Genomic DNA, 16,655 nt, shown 5'->3' on the forward strand with positions numbered 1-16,655 from the left:
TATAAATATTACAATTCCGGGCTAAAAAATTATTCAAAATAGTTGTTTTTGTTACCTAGGATCAATAGTATAATTGAATACTAAATAAATTGATAGGAAAATTCTATAGAATTATTAGGCCAGTATACCATAAGATGTTGAGTGTTGAGTGTTGAAAGAAATGCAAGATATAAGAGAAACGCATTCATGTAATGGACATGAGGATGTTGGATTCGATGATAAGAGTAATTAGAAAAGAAAAGATTAAAAATGAATGTGTGAGAAGAGTTTTAGGTGCAACACTTATAAATGATAAAATTAGAGAAAGTAGATTTAAGTTGTATGATTGTATTCAACGTAGACCCAATAATGCCCCGACTAAATGAGAAATAGTTGTTTGCATAAAAAGGAAACGACAAAAGGCCCAACCAAATCCATTTCGGATATGGCCCAATGGTTTACTCGCTAAACTTTGAAACTTAGCAAACTCAGGCTCAAGTCCTGCTGGGTGTTCTTTGTGACTAGTCTCCGCTACCCCTGCAGTGACTTAGCCGGCTCGGGTGGGGAGGTACCCTTCTGAGTCCTCAGGGATTAATCGAGTTGTTGAAGGATCCTAAAGAATTCGTGCCATCCCAGACACCCCAAGTTAACTTAAAAAAAAAAAAAAATTCGCCGCCAAAACTTACATAACCAAAATGAAATAATAAAGAACTGTCGAGAAATACTAAATTTAAGAGGAGATCTATTCATATAGAGTAAAGACAAGCATGTCACCGCGACTTTCTAACAAGTTAAATAATTAATTTTTTGAAAGTAATAAAATTATACTTCGTATGTAACTTACTACTGACATGTTAGGAATTTACATTTCCAAATTCATGTTCACCACCACCTACCATCTTCATCTGTTGGTCAATTTTTTATCTGCCGAACTGTCTTGAGCTACCTTTCTTCTTTGTCTACATGCCCTAATCACCGGACCATATTTTTGTCATAACTTATTATTTATATAACTGAACTTTAGTAACTTGATTATTTTTTAACATAGAAATTGACTTCTATTTATAAAACAGGATGTTTTACGGTTGGATTTTAAAAAATGACTCATTAAACTTTTGTTTTAAAATTACCATTTTCTTTTACAAATATGAAAAAGGAAATCTCCTTTACATACATACATAATAATAATAATAATAATAACAACAACAACAACAATTATAACTTCTGATTCCTCCATTTCTGAATCCATCTGGACTCCATACTTACCAAGTGAAGCAAGTTTGTATATATTTAAGAAAGTATGGTAAGTAAAGATGCAAATGAGCCAAACTATTCATGAACACTAGTATGTCTTGTAAGTGTGAGATATGAATTTATTTTTGGCAATTATCGTAGACATAACAAGTCCAAGTTGAGTTGTAATTTAAGTTACTAGTTCTACAAGTCATCAAGTTCGACAGGGACTACTGAATTGGGAAGGAGTTCAAACTTACCATACTTGAAGAGTTTGTGAAGAAAAGGGTAAGAACACTACTTGAGGAAGGAATATGAACAAGGTTGGACATTCTACACTTACCATGTTGGTCTGAAGTTTCCGTAGAATGAAACAAGGCTGAAAAAATTTGAATATTCAGGTCTGCCAACTTTGAACCGATTCAGCTTCCTTGAATCGGTTCAAGATGCTCAAGTTTGAGTCACTGCCAAACTTGAACCGGTTCAGCTTCCTTGAACCGGTTCAAGATGTCCTGATTGTTCTACAATTGCAGTTTCCTTTTTCTGAATTATTTCCCAGTTGGTCTAGAATTGTACCAAATCTTATGCACGAAATTTACCTTATTTTCAAAGGGATTAGGTCATTCTATGCTCTATATAAACCGTGTTATATACATTGGTTTATTCACGGCTTTTACATTATTATTCAGATATTATTCAAAGCCTTAGGAAGATTATCTTTATAGAAAATCAGAGTTGATTTTTCTGATATCTTTATAGAACATAGACACATAAACACAGAATTTAGAGTTGAGGTGTTCGAATCCTGATCGTGATCATACAGTCGTATTTACATCGATCAGATGAATCAGATCTTCTTCTACATCATTCAGACGATTAAAGAACAAAAGTAAGCGCAGTCTCACTTTGAAAGGGTTGGAGCATTCGTAGAGTGCTATCTGATCTACCTGCTACTCTTCTACAAATATCAAGTATAAGTCTAAGGTCAAGTTGCTGTTGGACTGGGAGTTACAAAGCCAAAGGATCGTCAGCGGTTGGTGTGATATAGAACGATAGGGTGTGAGCCAGAGTCAAAGTTCGATATACTTTGTTTCAAGCATAGTGCACAGTCCACGAGGTTTTTCCCATAACAGTTGACGTATTTTATCAACTGGGGTTTCCTCGCTAAAACTCCTGGTGTCATCTCTAACTTTATACTTTGCTTTATTTTATCTGCATGTGATTAATTGATTAATTGCTAAAATAAGTAAAGTTGGTAACGACACAGATCTGTTTTACAAAATCTAAAACTTTCCTTAATACATTCCGCTGCGTACAACTCACAATTTGGTATCAGAGCCATCATCTATACATTGAGTTGATCCTTGTTGGAAAGTTTAGTTTTGTTTTCAAGAATTGTTTTAATCATGTCTTATGCGTTGAAAAAAGGCGGTTCTAATCAACGTGGTCTTTTATTTGAAGGAGATAATTACAACTTTTGAAAATCAAATATGAGAGCCTATTTGCAAAATTCTGGTGGTAGAACGTGGGCAATTGTCAAATCGGGTTATACACCTCCTACAGTAGATACAACTGTAGATGGTAGAATAGTCAAAGAGTTAAAAGATACTTTTGCTTATACTGCTATTGAAACTGAGTATAATGATGCTAATGGCAAAGCTTTATATTCAATTATTAATTTTGTTGTTCCATCTGAATATGTTAGAAATTTTAATTGTAAAACTGCTAAAGAAGCTTGGGATATTTTGCAAGTTACTCATAAAGGAACTTCAAAAGTGACGTTGTCCAAAATTCAGTTGTTCTCTCATAAATTTGGCAATATTGTGATGAAAGAAGATGAATCCATTTCTGATTTTTACTCTAGTCTTCTTGAAATAATTTCTGAACTGCGTCACTTAGGGAAAAAAGTTAGTGATAAAAAAATCTGTGAAAAAATCTTAAGGTCTTTACCTAAAAGATTCCAGATTAGGGTTGAAACCATCTCTGAACATTAGGATTTGACTACCTGTGGAGTTGATGAGATGGTAGGTTCATTAAAAACTTTTGAGATGCAAAATTTTGATTTAAATCAGAAGGAGAAAAATCTTGCTTTAAAATCTACACAGGTTGAGAATTCTATGGATGACAACTCTGATGATGATATTGCATTCTTGTCAAGGCAATTCAGTCAGATTTCGCAAAGACAACATAGGAGAAGGAATAGCAACGTAACTAATCCTAAAAATTTTAACAAGACGTTAAAGTTTAGGTTTAATGAGAAAAAAAACAGAAGAATTAAAAGAAACTGAATTTACTTGCTGGAATTGTGGTGGCAAAGATCACGCATCCAATGTTTGTCTTAGTCCTAGGAAAGAACAAAAGGATAGGGATAAAGGAAAAGCAATGAAAGTTTATATAGTTGAAAATCCTACTTTAAGTGATAGTGATTCTCCTCAAGATGATACTAATGATTTTTCTTATGTCGCTTTTCTTGATAGGGGTCCTCATGTCGTCACTTTGTCTGACTCTGACATTCTAGATAATGAAAACAATGAAATTCACGATGAACAAGTGCAAGAGGCTGAAAAGGACGATGAAAAGTTGAAGAAGATGGTCAAAGAAACCATTGAAGTCAAATAGGCAATCAATAAGCTAGCAAAGGAGCTTATCCAAGCAAAAGGAGAGAATGAAGATCTAAAGAAACAGATTGCTGATGGCAAAAGAAATGCTGTTGAAAGTGAATCTGTCATCACTAAGCTTGAAAAGCAAATTATCATTCTTGAGGATAAGGTAAGTGTTGCTAACTCATTGAGGGATTGTCTTGCTTTGAAAAATGATTATCTTAAAATTGAGTTGAAATCTGAAAAAGATAAACTAAAAGGGTTCAATATGAGTCAAAACAGTTTGAATAAGATAATCAACATAGGTAACGATGTGAATGATAAAACAGGGTTAGGATTTGTTAAAGGTTCTTTTAATAACCAAGGTAAAACAATTTCTGTTAGACCTACTATTAAACCCCCATGTTTGCCTAATGCATCACATTCTAATATGTCTTATGTGCCTAAGTTGTTGCATTGCACTTTTTGTGAAAAAAATGGACATAAGTATAACTCATGCCATCACAGGAAAAAGAAAGATTTTTCTAAAATTGATTCTCAATATTCTCATGCTAAGAACAAAGTGCGTTCTAAAGGGAAAAAGAAATTGACACCTAAGGTTCCTAGAACTGAACTTTTGCCTAAGAAAGAGGTAAAGAGTGAAAAAGAATTTCAGAAAGTGAGAATGAGAACTGTGTGGATCAAAAAGTCTGATTTGATTAATTATGTGCCTGTTGAATCCGTGGAACAAGTTTCCAAGAGGACTTCATCTTCAAACTAAGTCCTATAAAATTCAGTGATCATGGCTTGTGTTTAAAATAAAATTTTGTTGTCATTGGATCACTTGTTTGGGTCTAGTTAGGTTTTGAATTTCTGATCATAATCTTCTTGATATACATATGAAAATTCGTTTAAGGAATTTATGATCTATCTTTGAATGCAAATTGAGACACACGATAATTTGGATGAATATAGATTCTTGGTTTGTAATCTATACAATGAAAATTTGTTTGCATTGATTAGGGGATTTTTATATTTGAATCTCTTAAGGTCATCGAATTTTGTGCACTAGTCCATCTCTGACAAATTTGGTTGAAAATCTTTTGATTGGTTGACTAGGGTTTATTGTTCACAAAAACTATAAAGGTTATTGTCTAAAATTCGTTTAAGGAATTTATGATCTATCTTTGAATGCAAATTGAGACACACGATAATTTGGATGAATATAGATTCTTGGTTTGTAATCTATACAATGAAAATTTGTTTGCATTGATTAGGGGATTTTTATATTTGAATCTCTTAAGGTCATCGAATTTTGTGCACTAGTCCATCTCTGACAAATTTGGTTGAAAATCTTTTGATTGGTTGACTAGGGTTTATTGTTCACAAAAACTATAAAGGTTATTGTCTAAAATTCGTTTAAGGAATTTATGATCTATCTTTGAATGCAAATTGAGACACACGATAATTTGGATGAATATAGATTCTTGGTTTGTAATCTATACAATGAAAATTTGTTTGCATTGATTAGGGAATTTTTATATTTGAATCTCTTAAGGTCATAGAATTTTGTGCACTAGTCCATCTCCGACAAATTTGGTTGAAAATCTTTTGATTGGTTGACTAGGGTTTATTGTTCACAAAAACTATAAAGGTTATTGTCTAAAAAAATAGGAGCTTAAAAAAAAATAAAAAAATGTTAAAAAAAAATATATTCAACTTGAAAAGAAAAGAAGGAAAAGTGCTAAATAAGTTGCTAAAGAAAAGCTTACCTATTGAGATTTGATCGAAAGCTCCAATTAAACTGTAAATTAAAGCGAAAAGTGGAGATAAGTTGAGTTGGGGAATTGCTGACTATTCTTTAGAGTGAAAGCCGCCTTGCTTAGAAAAATTGCTCAAAATAATTTTATCTTGATGTTTTTCGAACAATAAGGTTTAGACAATGACCTGTTGAAATTCAACTGAAGATAGATTAGATTGGATTTCACACACACACATGCACTTACTAGATTAACTTCTAAATTTTTTAGTAAAATTTGTAAGTTTGATTTCATGTTGTGATTACTTTCTAAGATTTGAAATTATTTAAAGAATTTGTGGAGTCAAATATTTGTTCTCTTAGATATTTTTAAAATTCTCTGAAAGGGTTTTGAATCGTGTGTTGACCGGATGATTTTAATGATTGGTGAATTTGTTTTTGATTTTATTGATTAAAAAAAAAAAAGGAAAAACAAGAAAGAAAAAAATTGAAAATTTTGAAAAATTCAAAAAGATTTTGATTTTTAGGTTTTTAGTTGGTTTTTATTGTTTTTTTTTTTCACCAATATGTTAAAATTTTCTGGAGATTCATTGGAAAAGTTTTTTTTTCAAAAAAATACACTGTAGTTTCAAGACTGCATGTCTTGAATCGGTTCAATGACACATGAACCGGTTCAAGCATGTCATTTGGCCACGATCAAGTGACTATCCATCTTGAACCGGTTCAAGATCGTGGAACCGGTTCAAGTCTTGTGCACCAAAGTGCACTGCCCTTCTTGAATTGGTGTAAGAGGGATGAACTGGTTCAAGAACACGGGATTTGGGTTTTTAAACATGCTTCAAGCCTCATTTTTTGTGTACAACACTCTATCTCCCTTGCTCTCCTTCACTCCAAATCAATTCATAACTCAAATATATATCCATATGCATTATACCCTATATATTTGTCATTCATTCATGCTATATATGATCATTACATGATATTCCTAAGATTAGAGACAATAATTGAAGTGTGTGAATATTGAAGATTTGCAAAATGGGTTGCATGGAAGTTATGGAGTTTGGGATTAAAATTTAGAGAATTGGTTAATCCGTTGGGTTGATTGAAGAGATTGAAGCTTCATTATGTTTGGGGAATATCAAATTGCTTTTATTGATTGATTTTGGGGTGGATTGAAGATCAAAATAAGGTTTTCTATAAACACTTTTGGGGTTGCACACCAAGTGTTTGATAAAAGTCCTAAAAGAGTTACAAGCTTCAAATTAGAAAATTTTCTAAAGGAAATGGCTCCTAAATTGACTAGAGAAGCTAAAGCAAAAGGGATTGCAAATCCTAGGCCACCAAAGAGGCCCAGAACTGGCATCTCCATTCAAGAACCTCAAAGTGGTTCTCAATCTCCAAGTATAGCTCCAATAAGATATCCTTCAGTTTCTAGCACTAGAAGGATTGAATTTATAGAGTCACATTTTTACAATGAAGAAGCTTAGAAGGTGTATACCTCTGTTTACATGGATAGGCTGATAAAAACAGAGAGAAATGTTAATCTTTAGAAGCTTCAAGAAACTACAGGACAAGTACTAGTTAAACTACATCAAAACTCATCATTAGCTTTCCTTCACTAGACTTAACAAAGGCGTTTATTGTCCGAATATGATTAGCTATTTCTATGCTAATATCCAAGAGGCTTATGATTCCCACTCATGTATCGTTGTTTGGAGTTGATTATACAGTTGATGAGCAGGATATTGCATATATTTTTGGCCTTCCTGACGGTCGACAATCTTGGGGACATACTCTTCCGTTACCATGCCCTAATTTTTCTAAGATTATTCCAAAGATCTGTGTGCCGAACTCCTCTTTGAACCAAGATACGATCCCAGCCCGATTTTTAACAGATGAAGCTGCATTTTTCAACTTGTTTGCTATGGCAAATCTGGGCTACTTTGACAAACAAGATGAATTATCTTTGGAGCGAGCACAAGTACTTTATTTTCTTACCAAAAATAAGTATATTCTGCTTGATCACTCAATTGTGCAGTTTATAATAGCACATTATAAGAAAAATTCTCACAAATAGTCTTCTTCATTTCCAATGATCATCGTGGAAATTCTGAAAAAGAAGAATGTGCCGATTCCTCCAAGAGCTAATCATAAACCAATCATGACTGAGTTGAACTCTCGTGCTTTAAACAAGTCAAAAACTGCTCGGGAGAATGCTAGAAAGGCGAGGAGATCTATTGATGAGGAGCCGTCCCGAGTTTCAGAAATGACTCAGCTATTTACTCCGAAAGAAACATTCATGAAATCCGATGCTAACATCATGTATTCCCAGCTATTTCAGCATCAGAATTTGTTATTTGAGAAGACGATAGTTGAGATCCGAGATCTCAAAATACAGATGACTCAGCTAAGAGAACAGCCATCTGGGGTTCCGAATAAGGATGTCTACAAGCCTGCACCTCCAGATCCGTCTCTGCAAGCTGAAGATGAGGAAGATGAATCAAATAGGGCTGAGTATACAGATTAGGATGAGGAGGATGAGGATGACGAGGAGAGTGGTGGAGACTAAAGATGTTGTTTAGTATTTCTGAGTGGTTGAGGAGACAGAATGCTGCTTTTAATGTTTATTTCTCATGCATCATGACATCAAGTGCTGTTTAATTATTGCACAACTTGTCTCTGTTTTTTGGATATTCTTGGAATATCCTTTCAACGACTTGAATATGCTTTCTTTATGCTGTTCTCATATTTATCTGTTGTTCTTTGTCAATTTGTTACAAAAAGGGGGAGATAACATAGTAAGGTATTTAAGAGGAGATACAGCAATAATTTTTTTTTGGATACATACTTAAGGGGGAGTTTTTATCAATTTTTATTTATTAATCTTCACTGTTAGTTATTGCCTGATAGTGTGCAGGAATCAGGTCAAGTCTTGTATCCAAGAAGAATGGTGGTTATATTTCATGTTTTGTCTCTTAATAATGAATGTAATTTACTTTTCTGCTTTGGGTAGATTGCAAGATTGTTTTAGGGTTTTGCCAGGAAATTGCCAAAGGGGGAGATTATGAGATATGAATTTATTTTGGACAATTATCGTAGACATAACAAGTCTAAGTTGAGTTGTAATTTAAATTACTTGTTCTACAAGTCATCAAGTTCGATAGGGACTACTGAACTGGGAAGGAGTTCAAACTTACCAAACTTGAAGAGTTTATGAAGAAAATGGTAAGAACACTACTTGAGGAAGGAATATGAACAAGGTTGAACATTCTACACTTACCATGTTAGTCTGAAGGTTCCGTAGAATGAAACAAGGCTGAAAGAATTCGAATATTCAGGTCTGCCAACTTTGAACCGGTTCAGCTTCCTTGAACCGATTCAAGATGCTCAAGTGTGAGTCACTGCCAAACTTGAACCGGTTCAGCTTACTTGAACCGGTTCAAGATGTCCTTATTGCTCTACAATTGCAGTTTCCTTTTTCTGAATTATTTCCCAGTTGGTCTACAATTGTACCAAATCTTATGCACGAAATTTACCATATTTTCAGAGGGATTAGGTCATTCTATACTCTATATAAACCATGTCATATACATTGGTTTATTCACGGCTTTTACATTATTATTCAGATATTATTCAAAGCCTTAGGAAGATTATCTTTACAAAAAATCAGAGTTGATTTTTCTGATATCTTTCTAGAACACATACATATAAACACAGAGTTTAGAGTTGTAGTGTTCGAATCCTGATCGTGATCATACAGTCGTATTTACATCAATCAGACGAAGTAGATCTTCTTCTACATCATTCAGACGATTGAAGAACAAAAGAAAGCGCAGTCGCACTTTCAAAGGGTTGGAGCATTCGTGGAGTGCTGTCTGATCTACTTGCTACTCTTCTACAAATATCAAGTATAAGCCTGAGGTCAAGTTGTTGTTGGACCGGGTGTCGCAAAGCCAAAGGATCGTCAGCAGTTGGTGTGATGTAGAACGATAGGGTGTGAGCCAGAGTCAAAGTTTGGTATACTTTGTTTCAAGCATAATGGGTTGGTTTACTTTGGACTGCAAAGTCTACGAGGTTTTTCCCATAACAGTTGACGTATTTTATCAACTGGAGTTTCCTCGCTAAAACTCCTAGTGTCGTCTCTAACTTTATACTTTGCTTTATTTTATTTACATGTGATTAATTGATTAATTGCTAAAATAAGTAAAGTTGATAAAGACACAGATCTGTTTTACAAAATCTAAAACTTTCCTTAATACATTCCACTGCGTACAACTAACAGTAAGCATGTAAAAGAGCCCGACTTTTCATCAACGGTTTGCACTTGATTTGAGTTCTGTTACCTAGCAAAAGAAAAATGTTGAGATATGCATTTTATGGAAGTTGAAAAAACCTATAGTATAAGGTTCAATGATGATGTTTCAAGTTGTTAAAATTAACAGTTTTAACCTACGCGGGTGGCTCAGTGCTAAGGGGTTCAATAATGGCATGGACGTAAGCTCTGACATCTAGAGCTGGACTCTCACCCGGCACAAAAATACCCAAGTTTAAATAATTTGTATAATTTGTGATTGATTGCATATATTCAAAATTTACCTTATAACTATAAGTTCATAGTACTACGATTAGATAAAGAAAAGAGTGACAACTTTAACCAATGCATCAAAAGTGAGTTATAATTTTAATTTCAGTTGCTTAGAAATCAAGTAGGCTTATTTTCTCAATCTACAGGGAATTAATTTTCTTATTCAAGTGCTGTCTTCCATGCCATCTAAGTCATCCAAGTACACTTTTTGATATTTAATGCCATTAATAATTTCTTTAACTTCCATGCCTCATCTTTATACACGTTTGGCATAACCACATGTTTCAATTCATGTTAATATTATTCACTTTACAAATACATAATTCGTATATACTCGTATAAATATTATCTACTTCGTATATTCTTATTTATGATATTATCTATATGTGCCACCACCTGTCTCAATTCATGTAGATATTATCTGCTTTGCACACTCTCTTCTTAACTTTTTATTCAAAAATGAGTTTGCATGGTTAATTATTTTTCATCATAGTTTCAAATATAATTCTTAACTAAAATTGTTAAGTATTTGTTTATACTTGATTTTCTAAAATTTTATCATAAATTTATTCAAGATTAAATTTTTAAAAAAGAGTATGCATAGCCCCAAATCCATTGGGCTCCATTCCTATGAAGCAAAGTAGTGATGTAAGCGGAAGTTATAAATTTATTCACAAATAACGACTTATTTTGAATTCACAAAACAAGAGATAAATTCAGATAAATCTGATAACTTTATTAATAATTGAATGAATGATTCTGATCTCTACATTACATATTTTTATAATAAAAGAAAACTATAATTCATATTGAAACTAATTGCAAACACGAATATCCTTATAATACAAGAAATCTAATCTCGAAAGGATACTAATACTCAATGATAAGGATAAAAATAATAGGCAACTCAAAGTCAAATGAGAAATGAGATAGGGGTAAGGATAAATCCCCAAAATTTCTATGGAATCATAAAAAATCTCTCTGATGGTTACCATATGTAACGACAATTACCATCTCCTATAAGAAGGTAAATAATCGACTTGAAAGGTAGGAGATAATTAATATATTAAATCTTGCTATTATTTCAGAGCTGATTAACTTGAATGTCGGAGAGCTCTTGACAAGCACCACACCGGTGTTGTCAAGGTTCATTACTTCTCTTGTCTGGCAAGAATCGCCACCAGCTCCGAAGCGTGCAGATTTTTGCATCAACACTTGAAAATAAGTCTAAAAATAAAATTTCCCTAAAAAATTTGAAAAAAAAAAGAGAAAAAAACCTAATCAAATAAAATATTAAATATAAAATATGAGTGCAATCCGAATTCGTTTATATAACAAACAAAAATCTCGAAATATTCAGCAGGCTTTCTATAAGACAGAAAATCCCATTTTAAGGCCCTGAATGATGTTATTTTACAAAAAATATGAGTTACATCACGACTTAGCGATGAATCTTAGTCGTTGGGCCATTTCCAATAAAAAAACTCTCCTGTCAAAAGTAGGGGTGGGCAAATAATTCGTGAATCCGCAAATCTGATCCGATCGGATTACTATACCCACGGATCAGTGGCGGATTCAAAAAAATCAAATCCGTAACTCGCGGATAGGATTACGGATTGGGCTATTAAAAATCCGATCCAATCCGTGAGTCCGATCCGATCCGTGAAATTTATATATATATTTTCATAAATATACTGTATTAGTTAATTAAATTAGTTACTGGTAATTTAATATATTCTAAGTATGTATTAGTTAATAATTATTTAAATATACGAATTAATATTAATAAATTAAAATTTTATGTATTGGGTTAGGGTTAAAAGATAAATAAATAATAAATAATATTACTTATAAAAATAAAAATAATAATAATAATATAATATTTAGATAAAACTTAATCCGCGGATTCAATCCAATCCAATCCGTTATTTCACGGATTCGATCTGATCCAATCCGTGGGATAACGGATTAGTGACAGATTAAAAAAAATTTAATCCGTTGGGATCGGATTGAATTAGGATTGATGTCTAATCCGATCCAATATTTGCCCTTATTCAAAAGTGAGTAATTTTCAAGCTATTGAAACTAACAGCTTTAACCAATTAATGTACTAGGAATAGTCAATTCATGAAATTGACAGTTTTCTAGGAATATCCCCATCTTTGCGTTTTGGGTTTTATCAGGGCGGCTGGTCCCCTAGGGTCAATTTGGTGCAATGGAAAAGGATGAAAAGAAAAGGAAAGACAATGGAGGGTGATTAAAAATTTATGTTTGGCGTAAATGGTTGGAAGGAAAAGATAGTGATGATTTTGGAAGATTATCAATAGGCTTAAAGAGTAACTTCTTTATCCTCCCAAAAATGGGAGAAAATGGAAGAAAAGGAAATGAGAGGTTTGATATATTATTTCTAATGCCAAATTTATTTTTACACAAAATCAAGATTACACTTTATTTTAATTAGTTTGCAAAATAAGAATTACAGACCTTGATTAGTTGATTTAGAAAAAAATTTAAAACAAAACCCATACATACAAGTTATCAGTTGCAGAGAGAGAGGGGGGCAAGCTTGAGAGTTGAGAGACAGCGGCTGAAGCTTGCGAACGGTGCACCCGAACTGGAACAGCGGGCGATGGAAACTAAAAGATATGAATTTTGATTTTTTGAACAATCCGAAATTATATGATATAGGTAATAGGTTTTGAACTTATAGATAAACTGAAATATATGGGTTTTGAACTTCTAATTCCTGTAGATTTTGTAAATTGAAATATATAGGTTTTGAACTTCTGATTCCTATAGATTTTGTAGTTTATAGTTGCAGAGAGAGAGGGGGGGCAAGTTCAGTGATAACGAGAATAGAGATGGAGGCGGCGATTGGGGAGGGTGAAATGATTTGCCCTAAAAATTATTATTATTATTTTTACTGGTAGCCCTATAAATTACATAGTTAAGTCTATAAATATATCTTTTAAAATATAAAAGGGTAAAATAATAATTTTATTAAAATAGTTTTCTTTTCTTTCTTCTCTTTTCTTTTTCCAAACATCATTATTATCTTTTCATTTCTTTTCTTTCATTAATCAACCAAATACGATAGAGTGTTAAAATTATCATTCCCTTCTCTTTCTTTTCTTTTCCCTCATAACTAATGTTATCATTTTTTTTCTTTCCCACTATACCAAACATAGCCTTAGGCAACTTAGGCAGTTTTCCTAAGCCGAACCAATAAGAATGCCTCAATTTTTTTTTATTTCTTCATAGTATATTCTACCTAAGTGCATCTCCAGCAGTATGTTAAAAAATTTTGTGTAAATCTCATAGGTCGGAGCAGATTTACATAAAAATTTTGTACTAACTATTTTTAACTCCAGCGATTGTTTTATACCTTTTGTGTAAAAAAGTATCCCCCAATAATAATCAACCACGTGTCATACCCAATGCTCTGCATAACTTTTACAAACCTACTTTATTCAGTTTACTTTTTGGCAATTAAACCTCACGTCCCAGTCCTCCTCAATTGGGAAAAAATAATAATAATTTTCCCCTATATTTCACTTTCCCATCCCGCCAATAGCAAACATTTCATGCCATCGCCACTGGAAACTTAAAACAAATAATAAAAATAAGATTCAAGTATGTAAAAACTACGTGATTAAAATATATATATAATCCTTGGCTAGTAGATAGTAACTACGTGATTAAAATATATATATAATCCTTGGCTAGTAGATAGTTATCTCAGTAGCATAGAATGTAAAAAGATAAAAAAAATCTAAAAATAGAATCTACAGTCTGATTGCAGAAGATAAAGATCAAACGAAAGCGATGAATCAAACTATGTTTATTAAAAATATATATACATAAATAAAAGATGGTCGAACAGTTCTTAGTTTGCCGCCAGTTATAGATTCTTCTCTATTGCACTTTAGAAAAGTGGGAAACAAAGAGGCGCAAAGGAATGAGAGAGAAGAAAGAGAAACGTGAGTGGGAAAGGGAGAGGAGAGAGAAAATATGCTTACATGGCTGTGTAAAAGTGTTGTGTAAAATGCACAACCCTTTTACACATTGGTGATGTGGCAGTGTATCTTAACAGACTGCTAGAAATGAAAAAAATTTAAAATCATATGTGGCCATGTATATTTTACACAAAAGGTTTTTTAACAGACCACTAAAGATGCTCTAAAATTTTTATTTTCTTTCTATTATCACTTCAGCCAATATAAATACCTCAAATTTTGTATTTCCTTATATTATAACTTTCAAAAAAATTTATTTGTTTATATTATAACCTTCCTAAAAATGTTATTTCCTTCTTTTTATTAAACTCTGCAGTCTGCCCAGTAGAGAGGTCCCAATTTTTTTTATTTCCTTATATTATAACCTCTTTAAAAATTTTATTTGTATCGATTATTAGACCCTAACCAATAGAGATTTAATAGGGGCCAAAATTTTTTTATCTTTATCTTATATCTTTTTTTCTCTCTTAGCTCCTCATTCATGTTTCTTTTTTCTCTAGAATTTGTAAAACTTTCCATATTCTTATTTTAACTTTTTATCTTCTTTGTTTTTTTTTTTTCTTTGTTATTTCTGACAAAAAAATATATATTAATTATATTGAATATATATATTATATATTAAAAGGTCATTTTTATATTTTTTTGTTAAGGCCAATTATATTGAGTCGGCCTTAATTTTGTATAGTTGCCACTTTTGATAATTTTAAAAACACTAATTTAATTGGACAACATGTCTTAGATTTTTTTTGTATAGAATAATAGTTACGACGGCTGATCTCCCGCCGTACATGTTTTAAGTCAATTTATGCACACACCTGCTGCCGACGAGGTAAGAAATAGAAGAGAGAGAAGACAATTTCATGTCATAAGCCATGACCGCATTTTTCCAACAATTAGTGTGATATTTTGTTACACATTGAGGCAAACCATAATACAGTTTGATTCTTAGTATGTTTTTGAAGCAAATCCAGTATAGTAAAACATAGTAAGAACGAATTATTCCAAAACACATGGAATACTCCAAGACACGTGTTTGATTCTTAGTATGTTTTTGAAGAAAATCCCAGTAATAGTAATCATAGTAGGAACGAATTATTCCAAAACACGTGCAATACCCCCAAGCATTTGCTTTTGGTTAGAAAGAAAATTTTATGAGAAGTGACAAAAAAAAGTGAAGTTAAAGAAAGAAAAATTAAGTTTTGATTGTGTATTTGGTAAGCATAAATTTTTTTTTAGGAAAGTTGTGAGAAATAATTATTTTGTTAGTTTTGATAGTATAAAAAAGAAAAGAAAATAATTCTACTTATCAAAAATATCCTTATAATTTTAAATATTAAAAAAATAAATAATACACTTATAATTTTAAATAGTAAAAAAAATAAATAAATTTATGTTAGATGAATATTATTTATATTTAATTATTTATTTTAGGAAAGAAATAATGAAATATGGAATAGAATAGTATGTGATATCATAATGCAATCTTTTATCTTTTAAGGTAAGAAGAATAAGCTTTTGGTAAAATGGACAATTAAAGTTCAAGTATTTGTTTTCTTTATGTTAGTTTTATTTTTATTATTTATTATTTATTTATAAATGATGTAATTGGATACTCAGGGCTAATAAAATTAAAAATCATGGACGGATTATGTAGACTATTTAAGAATCATCAATTATTTACTTTAAAATAATGTTTGATGTTAGATATGAAACAAATTGTGTTAAGATAATGTAAATTAGTTTTCACCTAACATTCTTGCTATCAACAAATAGTTATGTATATATATAATAACATCATTATCAATTATAGAAAGAAAATATCTTTCTTATTTCAGACATTTCAAAAATTAAAAAAAAAAATTCAATAATATTAGGAAAAAATTAATTAATTTTGGATGCACACATAAAAAAAATTACAAACATTTAAATTAGTAATATATGATTGTATAAAAAAGTAATTTACAAAACAAAGAAACTTTCCTTTTTCAAGGAAGTCTATGTAATTAAGTGAAGAAGAAGATAGTCAACTAGCATGGGTATAATAGAAACGTAAAATATAAAATGCACAATTTTTGCGAGAAAATGAATTTTCATGTGTTTTTTGTATGAAAAATTTTGAGGAAAATTTTCAGATGCTAGAATCATACTTTTTCCAAAACTTTCACTTTCCCTCTAACCAAACTTTCAAAAAGTTTAAATATTTTCCTTTTTTTTTCCTTTCTGATTACTTGACGCTAATCAAACAGACCCCAAGTGAAAATTCATGAAGCAGTTGCGATAGTAAACATTCATGAAATTGACAATTAGCTTTGACCAATTTTTTTTATGCTTACTATCACAACTCAAGTTTTAAATTATGTTGTTTCTAAAGTATTTTAAAATATTGGGGTTTAAAATTCAACTTTTTTATTTTTTCGATAAATATCTAAAATGGTAGCAGGAACTATTGATGGAGTGACAAATTTTTTTGTTTGGTTAGAAGGAAAAATAGAGTTTTTATATAC

Source organism: Cornus florida, unplaced genomic scaffold (assembly GCF_030987335.1).
Source record: "Cornus florida cultivar Cherokee Brave unplaced genomic scaffold, ASM3098733v1 CherokeeBrave_3.0.0_Hap2_Chr04, whole genome shotgun sequence".
NCBI lineage: Eukaryota > Viridiplantae > Streptophyta > Magnoliopsida > Cornales > Cornaceae > Cornus > Cornus florida.